Source organism: Sciurus carolinensis, unplaced genomic scaffold (genome assembly GCF_902686445.1).
Source record: "Sciurus carolinensis unplaced genomic scaffold, mSciCar1.2, whole genome shotgun sequence".
Taxonomy (NCBI): Eukaryota; Metazoa; Chordata; class Mammalia; order Rodentia; family Sciuridae; genus Sciurus; species Sciurus carolinensis.
Window position 1 is genome coordinate 541,275 of NW_025920116.1, and position 5,742 is coordinate 547,016.

Genomic DNA, 5,742 nt, shown 5'->3' on the forward strand with positions numbered 1-5,742 from the left:
TTGAATTATCACTGTAAAATATAAATAAAAATAAATCACATTCTCAATTTAATTGTGTTTGCCTAAATGAAAATGTAGTATTAAGCAGGACACATTTTCATTTTGCTACCTCAAAAAACACAAATAAGGACTACAAATTTTCTAGTTCTGATTTTCCAGTGCATCCTGACTACCCTTCTTCTTCCGGACAAACATACTTTGCTATTAAAAACATGTTGAGAGACTGGGAGTGTAATTCGGTGGTAGAGGGCTTGCCTACCAGCATGAGACCCTGAGTTCTATCCTCAGCAACACAAAACAAACAACATCAACAACACATCAAGAATTTAGAAACTATGTCCACGAAAGGGTAAAACACAGTAACATTTTAAGTATTTTATAGAAACCTTTTAAAAAAGAGAGGAAGCCCATATAAAAATAACCTTATTTAATAAAAAGAAAGAGTTCCCTTACAGAAAGCTGTCTTGTGCACTTACAGACTAGTACTAGAATAAGGGGAGCAGGAAGGTTTTGTAAAGAGAACCAAGAAAGTGGTGCTGTTTAAAATGAACTGAGGTGTGGGTAGGGGACAGAGTACACTGCCATGAAAGCTCACTTAGCCTTCACAGATGGAAAGACACTGTCCCTGTCTATAGCTCAAACCACTGGAAACTAATTACAAACTGGTACTGAAAAAGGTGGTGAGAAGTGACACCCACTTCCTTGGCTATGATGTGGCTGACTTATGATTTCACCATAAAACGGAGATAACTCATTTTCTTTTCCGAGTTGTTGGACAGGTTAAGGTAATATATATAGAAATATTCTCTCCCTTTCTTCTTTTTTTAGATGTACAAAAGGATGCTTCTTTTTGAGGAAGGCATGAAAATGAAGTTAATCCCACAACACAAAACCACAGCAGGCTTCCCACTATGTACCAAATGTGGGCCACAGCTCAGAGGAAGGGGTCTTTCTGTGCTTCTCACTTTGTAATGGAAAGAGCTGCCCAACCAGGGAAAGCTCAGTTCTGTGACAACTTAGCAAAGTAAATCAGAGGGAAATCTGTCCTGGTTGTACATTAAATTAGTACGTAAAATGCCACCTACCTTCCTAACTAAAGTGAAATATGAGGATGCCTTGAAGAACAAATACTTCCCAACAGAATGCCCAGATCAAACCAACCAAGATTTGGAGGTGTGTTAATGATTATACAGGATAGAAACATAGCTCACCTTTATTATGGTTCTAATGTCTATACTTATTTTTTGAAACATCTTAACTAATAATTCATCACAGTCAGTCTTCAAATCTTGAAAACAAAAAACCTTAGAAAAACCATCAACATCAACAATGTCTGGCTAAAATTATTACTATTATTGCAAGATATTACAGATAGAAGAAACTTCCACATTTTCAAGAATGCTTTGAATCTGCTAAACTTAGTAACAAAATATTTTTACTTAAAACAAGTGTCAATATTACTTTGATCTCAACTGCAGTCAAGTAACCTCCCAAGGGAAAAGAGACTGAAATTTAATACTTATAAATAATTCATGAGATTTGAGTTTTGAAGAGGATGAGGTTTTTGTTGTTGTTGACTTGACTAGTATTTTTAGAATTTTATTAAGACTTCTGTTCTCTACCTTCTTTTAATGTTTGATATATAATCTAATGTCTGGGATAATTTTCAAAGTTTTGGTAGTTCTAAGTTTCTTGTAAATCTCATAATCAAACTTCATTTACATTAATTTCTTATGGTTAAAAATTCTATCTGTGTTCAAGCATACCAGTAAAACATGAGCTATTTAATAGTCTTTTTTGCCACAAGATTACACTTTGGATATTATTTAAAAATTATGTATATTCCAAAAAGAATGGCACCTTTATTCCTCCTTCTATTCTCTTTTTCCCTAAAGAAAAGTTGTTAGAAAAACATATGCATTTTCATACACTGCAAAAAAAAATGAGGCACAGGAGCTAGAATTCTAATTTAAGTAAAAAAAAGAATGCATAAATAATTTGATGTCAGGTTTACACCACTAATATTCTATCTGGCTGAATACCATATTTTGTGAGCAGTGAAGTTAGTGTTGTCTCTTACCTGATTAATACAGATTTTTAAAAATTAAATAAAAATAAAGTCATCTCTGAAGGAGACTAATAGAAGTGAGAGGTGTGTAACTAGGTAAAGCAGGAGTTGAGGACACAGTGTCTATGACGACTCTCTTTCTTTTCTAACAGGTTTTTAAAAACAGAATTCTTTCTCTGCTCAGTGTTGCCTTAGAACCACTATGGTTTTGTAAAATCTATAACAGTAATTATATGTAATCATCCACAAGTACATTTACTTGTCTTAAGCTATAAATAGTATATTAGGAATGCTAATATATCTCCATTGGCTTATTTGTAGAAAGAAAATTATATTATATATTTATATTTATATAAAGTTAACACTGAGGACAGAGGAAAGGGAATGAGTATCATCAGTGTATCATCAGTCTCTTGGGACACAGAAACCAAATTGGGGTCTTGAGGCCACCTGGGTCAAACAGTGTCTGAGGAAGAGTCAGAGGAGGCAGAGATAATGAAATTGCCACTGTTGGAGTGCCCACTGACTGGGCAGCCTGCTGGCTGAGGTTGTTACAGGTAAGCACAGTTGGTTGCTCTGGACCTCAGATAAGGTGCTGCAGCTCTGATACACACTGAAGTTGGTTTTCTGGACAGGGATGTTGCCCTTCTCACACATGGTCTTCACCATCTTGGCCAGCTTGTTCTTTCCAAGGTCCTGGCAGTTGTACCAATGCAGAGCTTCCAAGTTTACAACTGGCTTGATGGACAAGTAGAAAGGGGCATCCTCATAGCACATGGCAGGGGCCACCGATGGGCATACTCTTTATAGTCCTGTACAGGGCAGGTCTGTGGGCCATGCTGGGTGGCCACACATGAATCTGTCCCCCCCCCACTCTCTTGGTTTTAGCATTCAGATCACCAGTGTCTTGAACCATCCAGTCCAAGTACTCCAGTCCCGTTTCTGTTCCTCAGAGCCGGATATCACCCCATTTCAAGGTAAATCCATGGAAGCCTGTGCAGTGACCAAAAGCTTGTGTGTTATTAAGACAGACTAGTTTGAGCAGACCCTCAGGGTTATATCAGCTTAGCTGTCCTCTTTTCTGCAGGATGAGCTCATCAGTAAAGGTGAGCTTCATGGACTTGTGTGGTTTATTTCTTTTTCCTTTGCAGCAGAGTTCAATCTGCTTCTGTCTGAGGGTCTCTTAGGAACATTTGAATTCCTTATCCCTGGTGATACTGTAGCCATACCTGTGTTCTTTTAGATACCATTCCAGCCCAAACTGGTAATTTGCCAAACTGTTGGGTTCATACTCAGACCCACCCTTCTGCCTTGAATCAACAGAGGCAAGGTAGGCATCCAACTCCTTGCAAGGGATGACATAATTCCCTCTTGTTTCAGAAGGGTACTTGGAGATGAGTAACTCATGGAAATTGCAGAGCACAGTCTGTGTGCTCTGGATGGTTTTCTCATTCTGCTCCCTGCTGAGCTCAGCTGCTCTTTCATCCTGGTCTGATATGCACTGTGTGGTGACCTCAGTAGTTGTAGTTGGTGCAACTGGAGGCTACTGCTGACTGGAGCTCAATTCTGGCTCTGGATTGACTGAGGGAGAGAGGGCTACCTCACAGGGTGAGACCTGGCTGGGCAGATGGGACAGGAATCTTCAGAAGCAACTTGCTCATCCTGTCCAGGAAACTGCAGGGCAGACAAAGGGATACTTATCTGTTTGTTAGGATGGGATGTACTCAGAGACATCTGCATGGTCACCTGCTGTTTGGTGCCATGGGTACCAGTGGGTCCTCTGTTTGGTGAAGCCAGAGATACTCTAGCAGTCTTTGGGAGGACTGGTCTGGAAATCACAGAAGGAGATGCAGACATACCTTGTGGGTCTAGCTCTGTGTTAATGGCAGATGTTACATGGGAAATCAGCTTAGCAGACCCCACACAGGAGGGACCAGCATGAGTTCAGGCTTGGGTTTTGCCATCTGAGTCAAGGACAGGGCTGGTCCATCTACCCCTCCAGTCAGCTCTGCATTTGCCACAATGTAATAATCTTCTGGAATTTCTTGTTTGATTTTCTTGATGATGACATCATTGCTGCATTCGTCAACCATTTGTGTCTGGGAACTTGAATGGAGGGAAGATGGAACTATTCCAGGCCATTTGTGAGCAATTCTTTGAGGTCTTTGGGTTTGGGGTTCAAAGTCACTATCTTCAACTCTAACAGAAGACTCACAAACCATGTCAAACAGGGTGTTTTCATCTTCGTGCTATTCAATAGCTTCATCCTGTTCTGAGGGTTCACTGCAATGAGAAGTCACAAGAGTCTCTGACTTTGCTTTTACTGGTCTCCCAGGGTACCTTTCAACAGGACTAATCTGTGTCTCAGAAGGCACCCCAATTATACTGGGACTATCAGAGTTAAAACTTCTGTTGTCCTGGAAACAGACCTTCTCTTGGGACCCAGCTCTACAAGTAGCTGTTAGTGGCCAATGATAAGCATGGCCAGCACTACAGCCCCACATTGCAGTCAGGTTCCTATGGAAACCTTCAGAAAACAAATGTTTCAGGTTTGGAATGAGGCTGCAAATGTTCTCATGGCTGTGGACCCAGCTGACCAATTTGGACAGATTTACAGATGAGGTATGAAGACAATCCTCCATTTTACAGGATCAAAAGTGTCTTCCCTGCAGGTGTCTGTGCATCTGTCCATGGGAATACGGGTGACGAGAGCCTGCGGGAGCCCAGCAACCCTGGCTGGATGGGGTGGGACAAAGGGGAGGGGGCAGGAGAGGGGCTGGAGGGCTGGGTACTGAAGGCAAGTGGAGAGGGGAAGGCACCTGATGGTTATTCTTAATCTTATTTTAGCTAAAGCAAGAATATCCCTATATCTGGTCTTTATAGCCTAAGTTTTGCAGCTATCTAGTTTAAGTAATAATAGTACAGCAGTTGTAGGGTTGCGGTAGAAGCAATGGTCATAGAATTGGAAGAGAAATTCATAAATTGCAACAATAGTATTGACTAACATATGGGAAGGCCATGCACCAAAACTTGCAGTGCATATTTACCAATATTATATTTTTTCTTTCAACAGAACCTGAGACTCCAAGTAAATAAATTCACTCTTATCAGTCTGGACATCCCAAGGTCTTAGGTATTATTTTCCAAGTGCTGTTCAAGGGCTAGACTATCTTTGGAAAATGCAGAATTTAGACAATGCAGTCTTGCTGATTAATCCCTAATCCAAATTAATTTGCTCATTACATTTCTAATAACACTTTCAAGATCTCTATATTCCATTCAATTTATAAATGTCACAGGTCAGAGATTATAAAAATATCCTCAAGCATTGTCTGACAAAGTGCATAAAAGGTTAAGGTACTGAAAACTATTGATTGAAAAGATGGATACTGAAAATAACTTGAACAGGTTATGAAGAATGGGCCTTTTGAGTATTTTTGTTATATTCTTTTAATAACTTTTAAATGATAATTTTTTATGTTTGAAACTACCAAGTCTATGTATTTGTCTAAATTTGCTTGAGTCCTGAATATTTTCTTTTTCTCATTTCTTTATATTCATATCATATGTATTTTTAAAAAATTGACATTTTCAACATTATTGGATGTCTCCTCAGTCAAATCTACCATCTTATTAGGAATATTTAATCTTTCAACATGACCATAGTCAGCAGT

General features: G+C 39.4%; 1 pseudogene; it reads right to left on the reverse strand.

Moving 5' to 3' along the window:
• Positions 1 to 2,523: 2,523 nt before the first annotated feature.
• Positions 2,524 to 4,710, reverse strand: LOC124973571 (uncharacterized protein KIAA1958-like; annotated as a pseudogene).
• Between the last annotated feature and the right edge of the window lie 1,032 nt (positions 4,711 to 5,742).